General features: G+C 45.0%; 1 protein-coding gene and 1 long non-coding RNA gene across 3 annotated transcripts in view; one reads left to right on the top strand and one right to left on the bottom strand.

Moving 5' to 3' along the window:
- The window catches only part of LOC109856236 (autophagy-related protein 16-1), a 446,352-nt gene that overhangs the window by 47,880 nt on the left and 372,892 nt on the right, over positions 1 to 25,580 (bottom strand). The gene's annotated exons all lie outside the window — the stretch shown is intronic.
- Positions 14,335 to 25,580, top strand: part of LOC109856238 — a 110,062-nt gene continuing 98,816 nt past the window's right edge. Inside the window, exon 1 of the long non-coding RNA XR_002250375.1 lies at positions 14,335 to 14,668. This is a non-coding gene — a long non-coding RNA (uncharacterized LOC109856238). The remainder of the gene's footprint in view (positions 14,669 to 25,580) is intronic.

The raw sequence follows: 25,580 nt of genomic DNA, 5'->3' as shown, positions 1-25,580 counted from the left end.
ATATATACACATATATACAGTATATATATATATAATATATATTGTGTGTATATATATATATATATATATATACAATACATAATGTATATTGTAAATAATTAAGAAAATGCGCGAACGAACTCAATTAAATAAATTGTTGCAAGTAGTGTTACCGCAAGTAAGTTACTGCAAACGTGCGTGACAGATTTCAAGAATCGTGTTATTTTTATATCAACGAGAATAACATATTTTATCTTCGAGCACCCTCCGCGTGTATCTTTCTATTGTTCATGTGCAATAAAAGCTCTTCCAGTTGTGATTCGTATTTGAAGTGATTTATAAGTAAAACATAAATAAAAAATAAAGTATTTTATAAGTAAAAACAATGCGCGAACGAACTCAATTAAATGAGTTGTTGCAAGTAAGCAACGCGCGTAATGGATTTCAAGAATCGCGTTATTTTCACATATCAATAAGAATAATATATTTTATCTTCGAGCACCTTCCGCTCTTATATATTTTCCTACTGTTTATGCGCAATAAAATCTCCTGCGGTTGTGATTCGTTTCGAAGTATAATTAATCATTTGACTAATTAAAAAAAACTTTAACGAAGCAGATGGAACGTCGAGATGTGGCGAGTTTGCTATCGCAACATCGAATGAATAAGACATATTTTCTACGTAATCTCGCCTCTAGTACCGTTTAACTTTCCGTCTGTACTCGCGGACTTTACACAGATGTTTGCGTTTAGTTACAGAACTGTTATCTTTTAACCTGCTCGCTTTTCCCCGGATGTGCGAGGATTGTATCCCTATACTCGCGCGCATGTTATTATCCGCTCTGCTCCTAAGTCTAAACCGACAGTTTTCAATCCCATTTAATTCGGTACGCTCAAGAATGAATTACACAAACTTCTAAGCAATTTCCATTAAACGAACTAAAAACCGGCAAAAACCACTACGAAAAAAACTGATCGTACAGAACTCCTATTAATTTTTTAAAACGTGTGTTTTTTTCTTTTCTTTTTTTTTTAATGGAAATTTCACGGTGCCGAATGAGCGAGAAATAGTTTCGACTGAGGTATTGTTCGCGGCGGTCATTTGTCGGGCGCGCGATTTAGCCGCGCGTTTACTCGAACACGCGTAACCGACATTTTATTCGGGACAATCGCGCGAAAACCGAGGAAGGTTCAACGTGGAAAACAAGTGTGACTGCACACGGCCTATAACCGTGTCCCCAGGCCGGAAAGGAACGCGCGCGTTCTCGTTTGCAGTTCCAGTTGCGAGTTTGCGCTGCGAGATAGAAAACAATCCACGCGGTTGTTGGACGGATTCTTTTGATCGAACGTCTGTTTCGCAACACGAACCGCAGCGCGCGCGCGCGCGAAGTGCAAACCGTTTCTTCCGATCGAAGAAACGTTAGAACGTTAGGTATGCGCGAACGAGAGAAAGGCGGACGGAATTTGCATTCGCGATCTTCACCACGTCGTCGAGCCGACGGACGCGCGCACGAAGAAAACCGTATAATTGCACAAGATAAATATATATATATATATATATATATATATATATATATATATATATATATATATATATATATATATATATATATATATATATATATATATATATATATATGTATATATACACATATATAAATATATACACGCCGCGATCTCTTCGTGAACCTAGCGAAAGTGTAGCTAAATATATACGATCGCAAACATATCAGCGAGGCGTGCTAATGGAGAATATTAAAAAGCAAGATAAACACACAGCGCGTTGTGTGATTTTACATCGATTGCAGATTTGCACATATGTTTCCTTCTTCGGCGATCCTCGTTGTCTCTAAGCGAATGATGCAAATGTAATCGTCGCGCACACGTGATTAAGAAAAAAAATCCAGAAAACGTATTTACTCATGCAGAGCTTTTTATATTCCTTCGATACGATCGTGTGCGAGTCAAGCTACGCGCGCGCGCGCGCGCAGCTAACTGTTCCGCATTTTGGGACGAACGCGGAGTTTTCACACACGCGTGACCTTCTCCGCGTTCCACACGTTCGTCGGTATGCGCACCCAAGCGGCGCCCCGTGAAATTGTCGGCGTGACAATTTGGTAGCGAATGAGGGTCAATGGTGTAACCGTGACTCGACGCGTGCCGTTATACGCCGCGCGACTTCTTACGTCATGCTCGCCGCCGCCGCTTTCGTCCACGAAAACCAGTCGTGCCGCCTTTTAAAGAGCCGGTCGTATCGCATTCGACGTTCGTGACTAATAGCCGAAAGGGCACCGGGACCCTCGGGGCTACGCCAACAACCGGACACCGGCTTTTTTCAATCGACTCCATCGCGCACGCCGTGCCGAACTGTCGATTCTGCCTCCCGATAAGGCAGTTGACTCGGCTGATTTGCTCGCTAATCAAATTTTGCGCGCACTACGTAATAATATTTTGTAATACACACACCCCGTGACTAATGCGATTCGACGTAAATCGACAGTCTCTCGTGAGAGATTCAACGTGAGATAGAGACGGTTAGTGTTTTAATAGATATCAGGAACCAATAGATAGATCCTTCGCTGAGAACATATCTCGTAACTATATGAAGACTTCTCGATAAAGTGTTTTCCGCAATATTTCTGTAACAAGTATAAAGTAGGTTTCAATTATCGGAAGCGGATTCGTATTACGCGCGTGATATTAATTAAGCCGACGAAGGAACAGAAAAAAAAAAAAAAAAAAAGAACGCGAAGAGTCTGTAGTGACGATAAGAACACAGATTTACGTGCAAAATACCTCAAAGCTCATCAACCCGCGCACTAAAACCGCGCGCGGCTTGTGTGATAATGAGCGGTGCCGCTTATAATATCACCGCGGCGTTAATAATCGCATAAAGCTCCAAGTTATGTTTCTTCCTTTCAAAGACCCGGTTCGCGATTAGATAGACGATTGCCAAGACAAGATGGGAATTGTTTGACACAATGCTTTTGCAACATCGGAATCTTCATCGCCTTCGTGGCGCTCCGCGCGATGCCGCATCGGCGCCGGTAAATCACGCGCGTAAGTAAAAAAAAAAAAAAAAAGCGTGCGTGGGACGTGAACAAGGCGAAAATATGAAATTTGCATTGAATGTAAGCATGAATTATTCTCAACTACCGACTGGTCCGCGGCGGCGGCGGCGGCGGCGGCGGTGGCGTAGACAAAAATTCTTCCGCCGTCTGTTACCAACGGCACAAAGGCCGTTACAAGTTGGCAACTTGTACCGCGCTCTCTCTTTCTCTCTCTCTCTCTCTCTCTTTTTCTATCCGCGCAAGAAGGCACTTAAGTAACTCGGAAACACGTTCGTGGCTTTATCAGAATCCCGCTTGTGTATATAGTGTGTTATTTAGCGGCCGCGGCGGTCCCGATATCGAGCGATTAACTCTTTAGCATTATAAACTTTACAGCATCTCTCGCTGTAGACCCCCCCCACGCAGTTCCGAATCGCGGGGGGTAGAGGCGGTTTATCTACGCGAGCGATTAAGTTTACGAACTTTTGTTATTTTATCGCATGTGCGCGATAAAATAAGATTGCTTTCTTCTCGGTGCAGGTAAATCTTCTTCGGTGAGAAGTGTGTGTGCAGAGACAAGAAAAGATATATATATATATATATATCGATCGTGATGTTTTCAGACTTTCTCATACATATGTATTACTTTTCCTTCCAATCTGTCAGTCGCCATATCGAGCGCGTTATCCCGAAAACGGCATACCGACGTTAGACCGGTTAAGGGAAAACGAGGAAGCCGCCCGGGCAACAATATCGCGCGCGCGTAACGGCGCATCGATCGTAATGAAGATGCGCGGGATAAATCGAAGCGGACTGCAACATAGCGGCGGCCCCGGTGCGCAACTTTGAATTTCTAATACCCATCCCGCAGCAGCTTGTTCGCGCGCGCGCGCACAGCGGAGAACAGCTCTTCTCTTCCGCGAAGGTACGAAAAGAATAAAAGGGGGGTAAAACCGTACATGGACGCTACGCGCGCGCGCGCGCACCGGTTCCATGCATCAGGCTGTCTTTTCTGGGAACGTACGAGCGGTATATATACGCGGGCGTAATTTGTTTCGATACCCGGCGAGTACCGAGAGGGCGTGGGCGATCTCGAAACGGGCCTCGGAGCGACGTGCCCGCGACACAGGCGATATTGGCTGCCGTCGATGAGCTGCCGCGGCGAGAGAGTTCTTCCCCGATGCACACGGAGAGGCAGAGAGAGAGAGAGAGAGAATCCGCACCGCGCCGATCGGCCAGGAAATGTTCGTCGAGAAATTGATTTGTCATTACCCCGCCTATAAAGCAAAGCGGTTACGCGTCGTGAATGCTGCGCCCGGTATTTATACGCGTTATAAGCGCGCTCGAGAGCGCGCTGCTGAAGATGCCGGTGGAATTTTTGAGCGCCGTGTCCTCGGGATATACATGCGTTACACCGTCGCACGCACTGGGAGAGAAACGAAGAAACGAAAGAGATGAGAGAGAGAGAGAGAGAAAAGCAAATGCGTGTGTACCGCGTGCGCTCGCGTGCACGAGCGCGTTTCTCCACCCCGCGCATGGGGCAAGTAGTTCGCCTTACGAAGCTCGTGATAAATCGATGCCATTGAAGCTTGATGCGGGAACGGAATAAGAATGTACCACGGAGCTCAGATTATCCTCGGAAATTCCATCTACCACGAGGAAGGACTCGTCTGCATCCTGCCTCCTTCTCGACGCGCGCGGCTCCCAAGGAAAACGCACTTTGGGAAGTGGGGTCTCTTCGCCGGGGATTATCGCACGCGCGTCGAGGGTTCATTATACTCCTTACACGCTCTCTCGCGCCCGCACGTACCTCGCGAGAGGTACCTTACGTAAATCCCCGCGCCATCGCGCATTCATCGCGTGCGTGTCACCGCGAGGACGATGGGGAATTTATTTAGCGCGACTCTCAGTGTAAAGTTCTGCGCGCGATGACAATGCGCGCGCGCGCGAGACAGGCGCATTGCGCGGAAAGCGAGATATCAGACTGAAAAAACACACGGCGCAGATAGAGGCGATAGACAACAACACCGTGAATTAAAGTCTATCCGCCGTCCTGGGAACAAGGTTTCCGCAACGCGTGTGTTCTTTCGCGACGGATGACACGCTTTAGTCACCGCGCGGTGGGAAATTTTATTCAACATTCTTCCCCACAAACTCTTTGCCGCGCAATTCTCTTTCGTGACTCCCGGAAATTATATCATCGGAGTTTGTGCGCGCGCGCGAGTAGCAGTCTCGCGACCTCAGAACTTTCAACCTCTTTTCATTGGTTTCCGTACGAGAGACGCGAACATTAACCCTCGTCGATTCCTAACGAGCCTTCGGGGAATAAAGGACACTTCTTTCAAAGTCCCCCTTCTGAGGAACACGATACGGATGCCGATAAGCCCCCGCAAAAATATCGCGCATAACTCGGTAATGAAGCATCCACGCGGCGCGGAAAAAAAATGTCGGTGACTCGCCGGTAATGAATGTATTTATTCTATTTTCTTCTCTAAACGCGCGCGCCACACTCCATGATGTGTCACCGTGGCGCGCGTTCTTGATGCTCAGATAAATCTGACTACACGTCGGAGATAGGATCTCCGACGCGGGATTTTCGCAGATAGAGAGAAGAAGAGATAGAGAGAGAGAGAAAGCTATGCGAAAATTTTTGCTTCAAAGCGGCGCCTTTTCTCTCTTTCTCTCTCGCCGCCGTTTCGGGCGGGAAAGCTTATCGCACACCAAGAAGGAAGAAGACACCGTGTTTGCCGGCACCGGAACTGATGAGGTCTTTAGCTGCCGCTCTCAGTTGATGGATGGAGGGGTTTATGTTGCGCGCCTGTAAACCTTCCCTTTCATAAAGATCCATAAGCAGGATTACAAACAGACTCAATTAGGTCGCAACACCTCGCGAGACAGAAAGCGAGGCGCGAAAGCCCCGCGAGCGATTACTTTCTTCACCGCCGGCGCGCTGGAATATTCGCTTTTTGTTCGGGAGTGACGGAAGCCGCGGAGAGAAAGAAGATAAAAGAGAAAGAGAGAGAGAAAGGAAGCGGGAGAGGGAGAAAGAAAGAGAAAAGGAAACTGCGAACACACAGGAACGGGAACGAAAGAGAAAGAGAGAAGCGCGCGAGTCTTCTGAGCGCAAGTTAGAAGGGGGAAGAGGAAGCTTTTTGTTGCGACGTCTCGTTGCGGCGGGGATTAAGCGAGGAGGGATGAAGAGGAAGCTGATGGACACACAGGGATGAAGTGGGGGCAGAGGGGGCGAGTCGCGGCGGGGAAAGTCGGCTGAAAATGGACGAACACGACTTGCATTTATAAGCTGCAACGTAACACGGCCATTAATCGCTTTTCACCTGTCGTAAAGTTACTGGCTACCGGCGGGGTAATTTATCGAGAACGCCAGTAAACGTGTAATTACTCATAAACAGCAGCTTTGTGACGAGCCACGGCGAGGCGTGCACCTCGGCCTGGCGTGTAAGCTTTACGTTCGCGCGTTTGACAGGCGTCAAAAACCTATCATCCCTCGGACCGTGCGCGCGGAACCGAAACCACGCTTGAACGTGTGCCGGCCAATCGATCGAGGCGAGAGCGAGGAATTACTTTGCGAACGACGCAACACGCGCGCGGGGCGCGCGAGGTATTACGTGCGGCCGCGGCAATGCACACGCCGGAACAACCTTGCGTCTAGTCGGCTTATCGACGCGATGAAAATACGTGGGAGAGCGGATGAGAGCTACTTTAACAGTAAAACGACGTCCAAAGAGAATTATACTTGGTTTATCCCGAGGAACCACACACAGAGACACACACATACACATCTCGCGCGTTTATATAAGCGGATGAACACTTGCACAAACGACTGATGAAAATCCAACACGGCGTAACTCTCATTCCGCCGTAATTGTAATCGTTAAAAGCATAAACATGTCGTTATTATTTCTATCGGTGATTAATTTTAGCTGTTTTTAGCGAGAGATTGCGCGTTTGTTGAGCATTTTTAAACTTTTTCAGCCGCGGCGATTGAAAGATAATTTCATTTCGAGAGTTTTTTTCTTATCGCGGTACACTCTTTGTAATGTTAAAAAATTGCTTTTAAATATTATCTCACACACACACACACACACACAAATTGCGTGACACAGAAATGTCATCGTTAAAGCGTCTATTTCCAACGACTCCTTTTTTAAACTTTTCGAGTTTATTTTTCACAATGTGCATGATATGCGCGTGGCGTGTGTTTTTCTCACATGTTGCGCAGTGTGCATGTTGTGCATTTTGTGCATGTGTATACCATAGGAAACTTTGTGCGCATTTCGTCTCTATCAAAATATACTCTCTTGAAAAAAAAAGAGAGCGAGGAAAAAAAAATCGACACAAGGCAACTTGCAAATGCCCGAGAGCTCTCTAATACCGCAAAACTTTCTGATTCCGTGGCTTTGAGCAATTACACACACGTAAAACACACGTCCGTCCATCTTCGCTGCGTAAATACGGCTCGGACGGCTACAACGCGCGCCACGCGAAAAAAACGCGCGTATTCTACGCTATCCAGCGTAGAAAAACGGAAACTGTTTGGAACACTGCGACAAATCAATATTGCGTCCGAGGCAGTCACAATGGGATTCGGCAAGTACACAAGCTCCGCTTTCCCACAGACTTTCGGACTGAAACGGCGGATTGACAGATAAAAAATTTAATGATTTTATAAACACACTAGTTCTTCAAAAGAGAATCTCGTTAACAAACGACGTTGTTTTTCGACAAATAATTACTGTCCTAGTCCCTGTTTTTTAAATTTTCAAAGGCAAAACAGGCATCAAACAGTTTTCAGAGACACAATGGAAAAAAAATTCAATTTTTTTATACTATGTATGTACACATACTGCTACTATTTGTTATAACTAAACCGGTAGCCAGAGAACTGACGTATATATTCCGGAGAATAAAATGATTGAGTTATCTCTGCAGCTTACAAATGTGCAGCGGCAACTAGTAACATTTTTTACGAAGATTTTATCTGTGTTTATTTAAAGCTCGAAAGAGAGGAAGAGAGATATCTACAAGATTTCATCTTTAGTATTTATTTAAAGCTCGAAAGAGAGCGTGAGAGATATCTATCTAATGAAGCAAACGGCGAAATAAATAAACATCTATTCTGGATTAACTGGTTCTCATGGGTGCCAGAAAGTATCGCGCAAACTGGAAGACATCAACGTGAATGCCACTTATGATACTGATAACTGATAAGCAGTCATTGCGTTGCGTTAATGGCACGCCGCATCGCGCACAGCCCTCTGACATCATCTCGTTGCGTTTACTGCCCTTCCAGTAGTTAATCGCTGTATCTATCCTCTTGCTTGACAAGCCGGGAACGGGAGGGAATATAGCATACGTCAGCAGTTTAATATGCCGCTCGAATTATCCGAAAGAGATACTAGCGTTTGTAAATGCGCTCTTAAATTCCGCTTTATTTTCAAGTGCGCAATAAACGAGCGGAAGATAAAAATCGTTACGCTCATCTTAAAATAAAGCGCGAAAAATATTCCAAAAAAATCAGATTTCATTCGCATCTGCTGTAATTTGCAAACAAATTTGCGGCACTTTGATCATTTTTCGAATGATTGTTATACCGCGCGGATTTGTAAAAACAATGTAACAATTTTTTGTTACATTTTTGCACCGTCGCAAACAATTTGGATAGTTTTTTAGAAGCGTATTGATTAATAACAGCGTTCGTTATTTGGTTGTTGCTATTTGCATAAACAATAAATTGACGTAACCGAAAAACAAAGAGATGCGTAAACTGATAATATTCTGTGCACACACACGATACACTCAACATATCGGTGAACATAAATTGACGATGCTAGGAAAAATAAATTGACAGCAAATTGACCACGCGAAATTTTCGCGTAAATAACTACGTAGGTTTCGTTAGAAAAAAAAAAAAGAATAATATTTTATTTTTGTTTGTTTATTCAACGTCACGTTGATTATTAACGAAGTGTTATATAAAAACTGTTGTTTACGCGATGAATCTGTCCAAAATCTGTCCGTGTTCAAGACATTATGTGTGGCACAATAACGTTCCTGTCTCTCTTTCTCTCTCTCTCTCTTTTTCTCTCGCTGTTGTGCTCCAGTATATTATACTCATTACTATAGAGGAAGGAATATATTTACGGCATGTGCATCCTGTTACAAAACGCGGTAATTTATGTTATTCGTGCCTGCCATTACAATACGCCATTATCTAAAGAAAAACCCTTTGCCGTGGCATTTTAAAATTTCCTGGCATATCCACGTACTAACTACGTAGTCGACAATTTTTAACATTGTACAACCTGGACATCCAGTTCATTATATTTTAAAAAATATACAACTCTCATGCGAGTGTGCGTAGAACAGGTTGTTAAAAATAAAAAGCTTGCAAAACCCTACATCAAAAATTTTGTAAACTACTCACTAAATACCATTTGTTTTTTTTTTTTCAGAAATATAATTTTAAATAACATATGAAGGGATTATATGCACTCAATTGATGTTCATAGCGCTTCTATTGTTTCTATTGTGACAAACTTCTCATACGAACCGAACCTCTCGGAATTTCGAACGAACGATCGTACGACGAATACAAAACATCGAGACAACTTGTTGTTCGTTTACTTATTTGCCACCGAGATCGTTCAGCACCCACAAGAAGCCATAGCGGGGCACAGCGTATCGGTTAATTCAACCTCGCCGTATTTTATGCTGATTAGAAGCATGAGATATAACCCACTTCACATGGCTGATTACAATACTAAATCTCACGACGCAGAAGTATTGCCCGATTATCTTCGCGAAAAAAATCTTGACTTTACGACATTAGCTTACGTATACGACTTAACTTATTTTCCACGTGCGCGGTGTAACAATCAAACCACGCGCCGTAAAAATAGCAACAATTCGCACGATGCGATCGGCGTAAAAAAAAAAAAAAAAAAACCTATAAATCTTTCGCAGATAAAAACATTCGGCTTTGCGGAGTTTTATTTGTATACGCGTGGATTATCTATTTTTGTTTCAGATATCGGTTTGCCGCACAGAGTTTACACATACAATTCGTTCATTGAATAACGTTTCTCGGTAGAGTTTTGCAAAAATCACATCTCCTCACCTATCGCCGCCAGTGCAAAAGCAGATACGCACACATTCGTTTTATTCGCTGCCGTTGAAAACTCGCACGCTCGAGTCTGTACATCGATGGGGGTTTCGAAGATCGAGCGAAGTACATGTCCGTAATCTCCGGATATGCGTCCCGTGTGCGCGCACAGGAGGAATTTATATGCACATGTTCCTATAAACGTTGCGCGCTCTATACTCGGTGTAATGCGCACGCTCGTCACGCGTCGCACTTACCAGCTTCCCAATTTACAGTTCGTATCCCGAGGGAACACACCGCGCGCCGCAAATATGTTAATCCCATCGCGAAAATAACTATAAACAAGTTCGTCCAGGGTCCAGCGATTGCAACAAGAGAATTTGCCGCATTACGTATACATATACATATATACTCGCGCGCGCGCGAGCGCTCGCGATCCGTTAAACAAGACGACGCGAGCCAGCGCCGTGTCGCGCGAGATCATCGCCCCGGGGCATTCGCGGAATGTTATTTTCCGCGCGTGTTCTCCGTACATACGTTTGGCGGAAACCCCGGTGAAACCGCGTAATACGGACGTGCTTTAACCGCCTCCAAAGCCGCGATGTTAATTCCGAGTCCGGGATATGCGAGAGTCGCGTCGCGTTTAATAATGAAATTCACGAGGCGACCTCGCAAAACCGGACGTAAACTTCTCAATCGGGAAATAAACTGGAACACTTTCCGCACACATGCGCGCACACTTTACTATCCGTCAACATTACATTTAATAAGATCCGCTTGTCGCATTTAATTTCTTCGATAGCGAAGAAGTTTTTGAGAAACTATATATAATTATGGAGTATTAGAGAATCTCCGGGATTTGTTTGTGACGTCGTAGAATGAGAGCCCGATATCGAGAAATTCCTGTTGAAATTCGTGACCGGGTGGATAACTCGACGGCTTGCGAGAATTCGACGTGTCCCACTTACTCGCTCATCCAGTTCGGACAGTTCTCGGGGATTATTAAAGTCGCTAAACGAGTTAACAACTGGATTACAATAAGTCGTGGGATTAAGGAGGTCGAATTTATTATCACACGATAACGATCAGGGGAGATATACGCGCGCGTGAATCACAACGAAACGACGACGGAGGTGTAACCACAGCAAGCAGGCAACCAAAGCAGGAACAGAAGTCTTTTGCGAAAAGCTTTCGGTTGCCGAGAACGAAGCAAGACAACACGGTCGCGCGCGGCGGCTTGGATTTCAATGCGATGCGATGAATGCTGAACGTGACTCAATGTAGCGCAAAGTAGCCCCCCGGAATTTACGACATCCGCTTTAATACGCTTTAATGCGGAGCATTTCGCACGATTTAAAGAACGGGATCGTATCTGTCGACGGCAATTTATGAAAATGTCGTTTTTCTCGCCGCCATAGACATAACGTCAACGTCAAGAATTCTTTCTCTCAAGAGTTCTGCTTTGCGATACACAAATCGTTGCGTTTTTCTCACAAAACGCAAAGTTTGGATTTTTGTGAGAAACGCAACGATTTCGCGCGGATGATTATGATCTCGAGGAGAAAGAACCGCGGACAAAAGTATTACGTCAGCGTTTTACACTCAGCAAACATTTGGTGGGGAAGTTGAAGGAAAACTTGCGAGGTTAGCGCGCGGTTCCATTATAAATTTTCACTTAAACTCTGAAAACAAATCGTCAAATGAAAAGGAACGGAGAGAAAGAGAGAGAAAGACTAAAGCTAATAAAAAAGAAAGATCGTATTATCTCTCTTGCGGAACTCTCATTTTATCGAATCTCGAGTGGATCGCGAGTGTCATCAACCCGGAAAACATCGGTCCGGATGATTCAGCTTTATACATAATGGCGCTTATCGAAAGCTCCGGGCGGGCTTTTCAAGCATGACTCTCGGTGCGCGCGCCGTGTAAGTCATACAGATAGCGGTTTTCAATTAAGCGCCAAAACGAGAAAAACGCTAATTGTAGGTTGAGTCTAAATGGGTATTCATTAGCAGTTCGTCGTAGTAATAATTCGCCTCCTCCCCCTCCCCCCCGTTTACTGCGGTGCCGCATTCTTCAACTTCTTCTCACTGGACGTTAATATGAATCTTCGAGTATGATAATCGTCGTGCGTTGAGATAACGCTGTTCAATTACACTATTGAAATGAGATAAACGCGCGGTGTGTTATTCTCGGTTAAAATAAATGTCCCGCCGTTAGCCTGTTTTTCCGAGAACGCGCGTTTAATTGGAGCGCGCTCCTTCTCTCTCTCTCTCTCTTGTTTTTTCTCTCTCACTCTCTTTGTGCTCTTTTCAAAAGTATAGATCTTATTAACATATTCGGCGCGCGGATGCAGCAGCGCGGCGGCATGAAAATTGCGCGCGTTTCCTCTTTTACAGCTTTTACCCACCCGCGTACCCCAGAGCGTATATATTCGAAATTACGCCAACTGGAACCGCGCAAATTACTTTTTATGAATGAATGTTTACCACACGAACTCGTTTAAATCACAAAAACAGACTTAATTACAAAATGAGATGCGCGTACCGCTATCTGATTTATTTGGAAAACGCATCTCGTACACTTTGAGGAATTAATCAATTTTGATATAAACTTGGTCACACGTCAAATTATAAAAACATTTTACTCTTCAAAAATTTAATATTTCAAAAACACGAACACATAATAAGTAAATCATATTCTCGCGTTATATATAATTTTAAATTTAAATATTTAATATGCTATTAAATATATTTTACAACACAAATTTAAATACTTGCAACAAAATTTAAACATAAACAGATAAGTTTTTTAATTCATAAATAGTTTTATTTATTTTATTTTGTAATTTTTTTTTAAGGGCGTTGTGTTATGTATGTGCGATGCAAAAAAACTGCGTATTACCGGCTGCACAAAAGCAGCCGAGCTGCTTTGTTTTTTTTTCCTTTTTTTTTTTTTTTTTTGTTAGTAATAATAAATTGTCACGCAATGATCGTGTCAAACCGCGCGACGCGGCAAAAGCGCCTAAGCGTGTGTCGTGCACGAGCCGGCGTGCGTGATGATGTGTTCATATTCACAGCTGTAAATATGATTATAACATCTCTCGGTTTTAGCACGCTTGTAACCGCCAATGAAAATGAATGGGCAGAAGTGCGCGGCATAGTTGAAATTTTAGATCGCGCATATAGAATGAATGAATAAAAGAAGAGCGGCATTCGCGGTGTACCATCGAATGCCGCCGTCATTACACGCTCATCATGCGCATGCACTGATACGTCTGCGTGCGATCTTATACAGCGTCATAAAATTTAAACTGCTGCTTCAAAATCACGTCATTTTGTGGCAGTAAAGTTAGCGAGATGTCCTTCCGCGCCAACGTGTCGCCCTGTTAAACCCCGAGACACGTTCCTAATCCGACTTCCGTTCATTACATACACATCGTATCATTGAAACATAAACATATGAGAGCAATAAACGCGGAAATAATTATTTCACCGAGCGCTTCTGATTCGTTTACGAGTGTCACGTAAATATAAACACGTCACTCGGCGTTACTACTTCACACCAATTCGACAAATTTAACACGTATCGTTAATAAAGCCTTACTTTTTCCATGCTCGTCGAGATATAGAAAAACGTCGTTGAAAAATTTTACGAGATGGTTTTCTCGATCGAATTATAAATTTAGCATCCTAATTTCTTACCGTAGTGACAACGCAATTTACGTTGAGAAAATAGTAAAAAAAAATTTGCAGAATAAATTTTCTTCATAAAGAAACTACGTGCGCGGAATGCGCGAGAGCGCGTCCGCCGGCGAACTTTAAGCTCCGTCGCAAGGTCAGAAATCCGAAAGGTACGTCCCGCGGAAGCGCGGAAGCGTGGAGCCGGTGAACGTACTTGAAATCACACGGTGGATCGTCCGAATCGCAGGGCCCCGCGGTACCCTTCCTCTCTTCCTCTTCTGGATATCCCTTTTCCCCACCTTTTCAACCATCGCTACTTCCACCACCATAACGTCTTCTTGCCTCTCTCTCTTTCTCTCTCTCTTTTTCCCGCTCTCTCCTTCTTCTATGCCCCCCTCCTCCCTCGCCCTCTCTCTCACCCCCTACTCCGGGGGCGTCCCGTCGCACTAATAATTCGTGAGTACGTTGCGGTGATGTTGAGCATTCCACCTGCCAACAGCAACCGGGCACATCCCCCCACCTGGTGGGTACCGGCAGGAAAAGTGGCCGCACGCCTTGCAATCCCAGCATTTCTGTGTTGGTTGTGGCCGTGAACGGGGCTCAAGTCCAAGGACACGCGGGAGCGAGAGAAAGAAAGAGAAAGATAGAGAGAAAGAGAGAGAGAGAGAGCCGCCTCCTCAAGTGAGCCTAGGAGAAGAGACTTCCCTGCGTGCGGAGTACCGCGACCACAGTTCTACTCTCTGACGCGCAGCACTTTACCCTGATTTTCCTGACTGGAGAAAGAAAAACGAGACGCGCGCGGACCAACTCTCAAGTCCAGTATCGTCGTTCCCCAGGTATGTGCTGATTCGACGAAAACGATTGTCCACACACACACACGTCTCTCACGCAGATTACCCGAGACTACCCTGCGAGACTATACTGCGAGAAAAGAGAAACGATAAGCCAAGTGTTGTACGTACCATCCGGAGTAGCGCGGATCGTATATCAGTGAAATCGCCGGGTTCGCGCTTCCGACGACGGGTCGAGAGTCACACACAGCCGAGAGAGATCGACGAGAGGTTTCCGAACGATCTCGATCATCTCTCCATGTCGCCCGGAACAGGTTACCGGGAATAGACGTCGCCCGAGATATCCGTCCGCGGCGCGGGAACCGTTGTCGCGCGAATAAAAACGGGCGACGATCTATCTTGCGCGTCATCCTCGATGGCGCGAGACCGGAATCGGAATTTTCGCCGGATAGTGAACTCGTCCCTCTCTTGATGTTTCACCGTTAAAGATCCGCTTCGCTCGCGCGGTCGCAAAGCGGCACCGCGGCGGCTGCGAAAATTCTGGGATCAGATTGCCCGTCGAAATATATAGGTCGAGCGATATATATATATATATATATATATATATATACAGAGAAGAGAAAAAAAAAATACAAAATCGCCGCATCTCCCCACTGTCGGTGAGGCGGACGCCGCGTCTCTTTTTCCAATTAAACGCAAAATTCCGCTCGTCCGTGTGTGTGCGGCCTCGATCGGGCTTCGAGTTTTTCCATTTCGCGTTTTCACGTCTCGCCGGCTGCTGGACGACGTGTGTGCCCCAATCCACTGACGATGCGCGCTGTATTCCCGATGAAATCGATAAAGTTCCATCTACGGCGCCGGCAGTTATACCGACGGCGTTGGCCTACGGTAGTTCCGACGGTGGATCGCGGAAAAACAATTTTCCGTCTCGGCGGTTTCGCGCACTCGAGAAAAATTCCGATCTCTTCCGGTTCCGATGGCGATCCGGAGAATAATTGATTCGGTTCCCCTCGAATCAACGCGCGTGCGAGTGTCGTTGCATAATCGTCGAGCACGGGACAAGCAGTGTCACCGCGGCCACGTCGTCGTCGTCGTCGTCGTCGTCGTCGTCGTCGCGAAGACGTTCTACAATTTTTTTGACTCCGCGCCGCAATATCACGGGAAAAGGATGAAAGGGAATTACGATGCACACAGCGTCCGAAAGGAACTGCGCGATTACTCGGCGGTATTTAGTGATTTTCACAACGTAATTGAGTCAAGAATTTAATCAGGAATCGTTTCCGATGAAAAAAAACGAAACAGGATGTTAAAACCGACTCGTCGTTCCTTTCATCCTTTTCCGTAAATGTAGAGAGGATGTTCGGAGTGTCGATATTTCGAACCGTGTGCGTGACGTGTAACGATAACGGAGAGAAAATATCGAACCTTAAATATATCGTAGAGCGTTTTTCATCGCGAACACACATCGGGCAAAACTACTCTTCTGGCACGAGTATATAACATAGAAACGGTATTGCATAAAAGAAGTTAACGGTTTACAGTAGCGTAATTCTACCTGCACCGATAGATGTTCCGACCCCGCACTTAATGAGGGTCGTATATAATAGGACGATCCCTCGCGAATCAGCAGCTTCTATGTGATAAGTACACCTATACCCTATCTCTCGTGTGCGCCATCGACCGCACGGTTGATTAAGGATCGAATGGTATATCCTCGGATCTGTTTTTTCTTTTTTTTCGACGGCTTCGCGAAAATAGAATGGCAAAGACGCGTGAGTCTGCGCGCGGTGCGCTGTTTCCCGTCGACAAATCGCAACATTTTTCCTCTTACGGCGCGATTTATTTTATTACTCGAGAACGTTCGTAATTCGCGAAAACCAAAGCTCGACTCGGCAACCGAGTTACTGTGTAAAAACACAGCGCCTTTACTGTGTTCGCGAATTGAGAATCGTGTATGTAGCAAAACCACGACAAAACTGGATAAAAATGTGTGAAATTGTGTCGTGCACGTCGTCGAGAATGTCTATTCAAATTATCATCTTTTCTTCTTTTTTCTTTCTTTAGCAGGTTTCAACGTTTCTTACAGTGCGTTGTATAGTTGGCGTGTGTGTATAATTTCGCGCATTGTATTTTAAATCGCAAGTTTGACGAGAGAGAAAGTGTTTCGGCTTCGGTGTTGTTGAGATTTGACAAATAATGTCAACTTGTTCTCTCTCGTAGATCAAGTTCTCTTTGAGGAACTGAAAAATGTTACGATATTTCTCAAAAGTCAGTAAAGACGTGAAATTTATAAAATCAAGTAGAGATGCGGAATGGAGATCCGATCAAAATCCAATTACAAGTGGTGCGAGAAATGTTGTTTTGTGACGCGATATGATCATTAATTAGTTCCGCTATATCTCGCGGTTAAAGGATAAGGAAGTAATTCGCGCGTCATGTAATTCCCACGTTTACGTGTGTGCGGTATAGTGTCGAGAGACCTGTCCCGTTGACTCGCGACCGCCGCGCAATGACGCGCATGTATATAAATCTTCGCGATTAGATTTTCGGGCTTCAATTTTACGTTGTTTTATAGCTCGAAATATCGAGAGAGAGAGAGAGAGAAAAAAGCGAGGGAGCTGAAGTTAACTGACGCAGTACACGACGGTTGTAATTTAAGAGTTCACCGGACGCCGTTCCCCGTTATTCGTCGCGTCGGTTTAGAGCGATGTTTCGCGTCGGGAAACGCTATGTACCATGCCGGCTGCACCAGTATTCAATTCTTACTTGCAGCCAGGCATTCGCGGGAAAATCGGTTCCTGTAATTACCTTAATGAATGGCAACAAAGGCAAGAGAGCCTTGTACCAAGCGATATTATGTTCTCTCTGTGCGCGGTGTTCTCTCCTTCGCGCGGTTCCCTCCCTCTCATTCCTCTCCTCCCACTTTCCCCCTTCTGTATTTCGCTCTTTCTCTCTCTCTCTCTCTCTTTCTCTCTCTCTCTATCTATCTCTTTTTCTTTCTCTTTCTCTTTCTCTTCCGTGCTATCTTCCTCCCGCCGTTCTATCTCGAGACCTCTCCCCGGCACTGAGACCGTTTCCTTCGCCATTACATTGTGGCGAACTGTTCGACTAACTTTGAAATAATTAGTCCGGATAATGAAGTTCGGCTGCACAATGGCCTTAGCAGCGAAGGGTAATGAGATTCGCCTCCTATATCTGTGCGTACTGACGTTTCGGCGCGATATTGATTACTTTAAAACGCTTCGATGGTTCTCGGCGCGAGATAAGTGAGCGAATCGATGAGCAGTTGTTGAATCAGAACGACTTAGCGATGTGCGCGCGCGAAGTCCGCGGGGAACCGGAAAAATCATTTTCGGTGTGCGTTTCGCGGCTAAATAACGCGGTTACTTTGCGGCTTGTCTTTGTCGATTTTAATTCGTCCTCTCTATACAAGTGGATTTTACTTATTGTGTGCAATATTAAAGCCAATGCAACGTGCAAAGCAATTTTTCGATGACACACAGAAATGATCGAACACAAAGTTTTTTTTTTTCTCGTGACTTGAATTCCGATGACAGCTGACGTAATGACCGTTCAGAGACCAAGGTAAAGCGACGTCCTTGACCGTGAAGAAAAATAGCGGTGCACTCGAACCTAATCCCCTGCTCCACTTCCGTAGCCAATCGAGCATAAATGGGAGGGAGCATTCCGACGATGAATAACTTTGAATCTTGGTTTAGATCTTTTTTTTTCGTTCCACCGCGGACACAGTACATCGAATTATCGATACGGTAAATCTCGTCGTGAAGAAGTTTTCCCCGTAATAGTTAATAGCCCGTGTAAATTGCACAAACAATTTTTCATTGCGAGCGAGGGAGAGAGATATTTCGTATTTCTCTTTCGGACTTATTTTGCCCCCCTCTCTCTCCTCCTTCCGCACCCTTCTCTCGCGCGATTGACACACGCGCGCGCAAATTTTCTCACCCGTGACCGGGGCGATAAATCATCGCCGGGAAAACCGAGCACATTGCGCACACCGTTCCGGTTTTGACGTTAATCGAACGTCGATGAAATATTAACGAGTGGATAATTTCGACGCGACATTCGCCGCGACAGCCGTGCCATCGATAAGCCCGACGTCGACGAGAGGATATTAACGCCGCGCGTAACAAGCCGTCGTCGAGAGGGAGAGAGAGAGAGAGAAATGAAGAGACAGAGAGAACAGAGAGAATCGCTAATGACACTATACTTTTCACCGCGATTGAATCCGTATGGTACACACGCCATGGGGGAGGGGGGAGGGAGGGGGGAGGAGGGAAGAGAGAAAGGAGTATCGATCTCGCGCGCGCACGATCTCGTCCTTGACCGGATGCAAAATCGACGCAGCTGCGAGACGAGGCGAACCCCGCGGGCCGTTTCGAGTCTCTCGTAATATTTAATGGAAATCCGTACAAAAAAAAAGAGCAACGATCGGTTATTCCCGGCATAGCTTCTGCGTAACGGACTGTGCTCGTACAAAGTACACACACGTCTCTCTGTGCGCGAGCGCGATTAATGAACGCTTAAACGCATCTCCGGCCGCAAAACTCCGTTTAACGAGCATCACGGGCAACGAACGACAACTTTTCACATGGGGCTTCCTTCGTGTACCAATAAATCCGTCAAGAGGCGCGCATCAATTCCCTATATGCGTCGGATATCTATCAGCGCGCGAGATTGACTTACTACACGCTTCCGGGACGCCGGGGGTTGAAGATAGCGGATAATCAATGAAGTTTTGCCGCGATCGCGATATCGTAACTAGTTTTCGTGAACGCGAACGACGGCGGTGGTATATATAGTTGCCGAGAAAACGGATCGCCAGTTGGCAAGATACTAATCTTTTTTTATATTTGCAAATAATTAGAAACAAAAAAAAACGGAATTCCCTCGTGCGTCCTAAATCAAGCAGAAGGTTTTGCTGCGAAATATCTGTCAGCGGAAAAAAAAAAAAAAAAAACATGGATATAGAACTGCCGATGGTCTTTATAACACAAAAGATCCCCGAGGAGATTAGCACGTCAATTAGAACCCGTACGATACACACTTGTCGGCTCGCGGCTTCGACGGTCCCGCCGGACGATCTGTCGAAGGACATTAAGTTATTGCGTTACGCGTCATCAACGATATATTATCGACGCGATATCGACTGTTGTGCGTATACACGCTGTTTGCTAATTGATTGCATCCAGCCACTCGGAATATTTATACGTATAAAAAACTATTAAAAAAAAAATTGTGTCATCGATGCCGCGCACGTTACTCCATTAACGTAACATGTTTTTTATATTTGTTTTTAGCACTCTATTTTTTTTTTTATATCTCTATTTAGTTTTATATATTTGTTTTTAACACTCTATTTTGTAGTTTAAGTTTTATTTATCTTTTTAAGCAAATTCTCTTGTCTTACCATTTAGTTGTAAGTAACAATATTAGTATGCCGTTAGGACATTTTATTCTGACGCGTGTTCGATGTTTTGTGTTTTTTTTTTTTTTTTTGTTTTTTGTTTTTTCGAAACACGCTGTAACACGTACATGTATAAAGTTCTTCTTCTCAATTATGCAACATCTAAATATCGAAGACATGTAAGCGCTTTACCGCGCTTCACCCAAGTGAGACGTGTACTTTTACCTCACCGTGATTATCCGGCATTAATCAGAAATTATGAAGCATGCTCGACATTTCAGCAGCGCACGCGATTGAAAATAAAAAAAAAACTTAAACGCACGAGCGTGAGTTTTTATTTTTATAAGCTTCTTTCTCTCTCTTTCTCTCTCTCCCTCTTTCTTGCTCGATATATCGGCCGCAAATTTACACACAAAGGGGAACACACACCTGCATCCAAGCCGGAGCGCGCATGCACAGGTTGGCTTTTAAAAGTCGCATGATCAAGCGTCCAGGAACTTTGACCGCTGGCGTGCGCGAGTTACAAATTGCGATGTCAGATAGCCATTCGGAAACGAAAACGGACGCGAACTGGAAAATTCAATTTTCTGTTTTTCACAACTGTAAAAAATGTCACCGTTTACTGCGTAATCTATCAATTTTATTAATCAAATTAACAATAATAAAAAAGAAGAGAGAGAGAGAGAGAGAGAGAGAAAACAAATTTCTACTAAGCAAGACAATAATTATCAGAATTAAAATATCAGTCGTTTCAAAATAAAATTCACGTATCGTAAAGTATAACGGCACTGTTTTTAATCACGCGAGTCAACATCCGCAACTCGAGTAGTCTGCGTGGAAAATAAATAAGAAATGCGAGTTTATCACAAGTGCAGTTCGATGGAGCAAATATATTCCTCGCGCAACACCTTGACCGAGTCCTGCCAAGAAGATGGGGGGGAGAGGAGAAGGGAGAAACTTAACGAGCGCTCTCTCGCGTGTTGTTAGCCCCCCCTCGGGGTGAAAAAGCGCGACAGGGTATATAACTCGTTCTTCTCTAAACGCAATCTCCCGGAAATACAATTTCCCTGAAAAGATGATCGATGAATTGTGACGATATAACATGCTCCCCCCCCCTCCGCGCGCCGCGGCGCTCGCAGCCAGCTGTGATGATTACAAGCGCCTCGCTATTATAACGGTACACACCCGCACGCGTGTATATACTTTACAAGCGCGGCGACTTGCAACGCGAAGCAAAATCGAAATATAGGTATGTTACACGAGTGGTGTTTCCCTCCACCACTCCGCGCCAACGTCGTCTCTTTTCATCTGGAAGTCGTCCGTCCGCGAGGAAGCGATGATGCTCATTCAAGTGTGCGCGTTTCCGAGAAGTCGTAAAGCACACCGCAGCCGCGGAGAGCACAAGTCCGATCGTTACACCACGGAAGAAATTCTCCTATTACCGCGTGAGAAAGTAACAGATCAACCGTTGCGTTTCAACAGCGTGTACAAATTGTCTCTTTTTTAAATTTCTTCTCCAAATGAATGCCCGACGCAAGAAACGTATGTACGTATATATACACATACATCGCACGTGCAACATTTATACGTGATATTCGCGTAAATATCGTCGTCAATTCTTCAAGACGCGTGCTGTGTCCCTTCTGGGGCTGTTATAACTATCCACGTCCGGTCACGTACGCTTTTTTGGTAACGGCTCGTAATTCGTGCATTATACGCACGCACGTTCGGCTTGAGGCGGATTTCGGGATCCGAACGCGTTCCGCGAACGGAATGCACCTCCCGTTAGCGCGAGATGACGGTCACGGAAGGATAATCGCTATGTAACAGTATGACTTAACCGTATCTTGAAATATCTCACACTGTTGTGTGTGTATCATTCGGACGAAGCGCCGGCGGTGAGATTTCAGATAATTACGAGAGAGTATGAAGAATGTGATAGAAAATATCAAACTATTCTCTTTTATCAATCCCATCTTTGATAGCTAAATTAGCTGAAATGACAAAAATACACGCTTCGTTAATATGCAATTTTTTTTTCTTTAATCTTCGACTTGCGTCTAAAAACATTTTTTTGGCAACAATTTCTCAGACAAAGTACCTCGTGATTTGTATGTCTGGCTAGTCTATACGAGGAAAGAATACGGGCAATGTAACACAAACAGGATATATCAAAAGAGCCAGAGAGAGAGAGAAAGAGAGAGTGGCGTGATAATATCCCCTTTGTTTCGTGTGTCAAGGATAATGCCCGCATTTTTCTTCCGCGACTATAACACATGGCTTATGTTTCTCGATAGTGAAAAATGCGCGTATATATATGTATATGTAGTATAACGCGAAGCGTTAAAACGATTAGGGAAAATAAATTTGCCGTAATCTGCGACGGTAACATCTCCATATTTAAAACTGAAATTGCAGTAAAATACAGTTGCTTTCGAATAAAGCGCTCTATTAGAATTATAAATTAATTCGCGACATTACCCTTTCAACGCATAAGAAACGAGATGAGTAAACGGCCAGAAAAATATCACAAATCGCGCCAGCTTCGTTCCCGGCTTTTATTCAACGAAGCTTTCCGGTACAAGGAGCAACTAGCTGTCGCATTGGCGACGATCATTTTAGACGCATAATCGGATCATTTATGCCATTTATTTCTCAGAATTATCCCAATGTTAACCGCGGAGATTGTGCGGCGTCACGTTGCCGCAAGTCGCTCAATTAGATTGGATTCTAAAAAGAAATCAAGTTTCGTGCGCCTTGTGTACCGGATACAAGCCCTTTCTGTCACCCGTTCCTATGTGTATTTGCATCTCCGACCTTCGCCCAGACTGGAATTCTGATAAGACGACGCGGCGGGGAGCGCACAGCCACTTCCGCTTCTAGATCATTGTTTGCGAACGGTTAATAGCCCCCTGGGTACATCTAGCCGACCGTCTGAAGTCTGGTTGCTCTCATAGAAGCGCAAACCATCTTCCTATTCCTTTATTCTCTCTCTCTCTCTCTCTCGCTCTCTCTCTCTCTCTCTCTCTCTCTCTCTCTCTATCCTTTCTGCCCACACTCTCTCTCTTCTCCCGTTTTGGTCTCTATTTGCGCACGTGCTCCTTCTCTATCGTTTCTCGTCACTCCCTTTGCGTTTCTCTGCCTTCCCCTCTCCCCCCTGTGTGCCCATCTCTCTTCCGTACCCTCCCGCATCTTCTCCCTCACCGTTTCTGCCTGACTTCCCTTCTTACCGTTCTCCGTCAGTTCCCTTGAAAAATTATGCACTCTCGGAGGTGAACATCCGTTTTACACGAGAGCAGAACGTGCGCGTGTACATGAGTGTGTTCCCTCTTTTTTTTTTTCTTCGTATTTCGCACTCGTCTAAATCGTCCGTACGCGGGTTTTACGTCTTGGCGTTTACGCGTGAGCAAGCCTGTTCAACGCAAGCGAGTAATTGAAGACTTCGGGCGTGAATGGGAGTGCCACGTGGACGAGCGAAATTAATTGCTGCCGGCACCGTTAGCCTCATAGATCGTAGGTGACTTTGCGCTAGCACGTATACGGTCGCGTCTTCCTCGAATGGCGCTTTGTTCGCGAGCTGTCCAAAAAAAAAAAAAAAAAAAGTCCTACGCGCGCGCACGGTTTGAAACGCAAAAACAAACGTTCGTGACCGTGAACGCGACCGGAAAGGGGGGAACCTTGTGTAATCGGTCATTGACTACCTGCGCCGAGTCAAGGGGTCTCCTCTCTCGTCCGTTTCAAACCCGGAAAACGGAGCTGTATCTGCCATTTAGGATAAATTCGCAAATTGCAGAGAAAGCAAGGAAAAATTATATATTTACTCAAAAATCAGACACGTAATCACTAACAGTCCGCTACTAAAGTCTTCATTTACTTAAAATAATTCTCACAATTTTCCTCTCGCTTTGTTTTTATTTTCGTTTCCGCAAAGTTTTCAGACACATTTTATTAGAATATTTTGCTGTTAGTTATTAATTATTAATTATCAATCAAGTATAAAGAACTTGTTTTTCGATGTACCCCCATTTGTTTTACACGAGAAAACAAGTCACGCGAGATCTCAGAGGCGGTAATGTCGATTTTACGGCATGCCCTTATATATAAGGCACGCATGATTCATTCATGATGCGCACCAAGCGCACGAGCTTTAGTCGATTTTTTAACACAAGATAAGACGCGCTAATCGCCCGAGGGGAAAAGAGATCGTGTCAGCGTTCATCACCTCGGTCGAGAAAAAAGATAACACATTCACACACAAACGTACGAGCGCGTTCGTGTGCCATTCTCGCGAGGTTAACGGTGCAAGGTAAGACGCAGCGCGCACAGAGCGCCGGGGATCGCTCAATTCCCTCCAACATATGCGTGGGACTTTCTCTCTCTTTCTTTCTCTCCATCTCTCTCTCTCCTCTCTCTCTCTCTCTCTCTCTCTTTCTTTTTCTCGAGTGCTCTCGGAAGAATTAACAGTTACCTCTTGGGTACGCGACGAAGGTAGAAAAACGAGGGATGATGATTCGCGAGAAAGGGATCGCGATGAAAGAGAACGATTTCCAGCGTTTGGATGCGGCGAAGCGCTAAACACACGTTGGAGTTAAAAAATAATTGGTCGCCCGAGGCCTTTCCGGAGATTTGCAGATGTATCGCAGCGGAGGTGGACCCTTGGTCCGCCTTCCCCGTCGCGAGGCGGTATCCTGGGGAGTTGACCCCCCAGTATTTGGGCCGAATGGTCGATCAGGAGCGGGAGAAGAGATGGGACCACCACAGCGGGCGCGCCGGTTACGACGGGGTAGGAAAGTCCATTATTACCGGGCACGAAAACGTTTAGTAGAAATGAACAGCTGCGGGCAAAAGTGGTCGTGGCTAATTGGACAGATCTAACAGGGGCAAGAAGTAATATAGAGAGCAGTGAGGAGGAGGAGGGGGAGGAGGAGGAGGAGGAGAAGAAGAAGAAATCGCGCGCAGACAGAAAGAAGCGCGAGGAGAGGAGAATGAGGCATCAGAAACGCGTTTCACTAAATCTCGCCGCGCTCTTTCGTGGGCGGTTTATTTAATAAAGTAATTAACCAGAATATATTCTCCCGGCTTCCTGAATCGATTAGATAGAGTCTCGTAACTCCACCAAAATATCGCGATTCAATCTTGTGTTACCGCACGGTGGTCGTTTCGATCGCGATAACGACGCAAACAATGTCCGGAAGTTTCGACGATAAGAATTCCGAATTCGAGATACCGCGAGAAAATTATAGACGTTAATTCGGCGCTCGTCTTTTATACATTAATGAAATTCGCACGTTAAATAATGTAACAACGGAAGAGCAAGAATGAATTGATAAATTATACGCGAACAAACCAAAAAAAAAAAAAAAAAAAAAATCAGACACAAAGATATACTGTATAATATATCAAGTATAATTTCGAAGAACAATTTCACTGGGTAATTACGACACGTGCGTTTCACAATTTCTTCTCTGCGAAACATCTCGCGACAGTGGAATAAATTTCGAATTCGCAGAAAAACAAAAAAAAAAAAAAAAG

Source organism: Pseudomyrmex gracilis, unplaced genomic scaffold (genome assembly GCF_002006095.1).
Source record: "Pseudomyrmex gracilis isolate BER0280 unplaced genomic scaffold, ASM200609v1 scaffold_111, whole genome shotgun sequence".
Lineage (NCBI taxonomy): Eukaryota > Metazoa > Arthropoda > Insecta > Hymenoptera > Formicidae > Pseudomyrmex > Pseudomyrmex gracilis.
The sequence above is the reverse complement of the archived record's forward strand: the minus strand, read 5'-3'. Positions and strand labels throughout refer to the sequence as shown.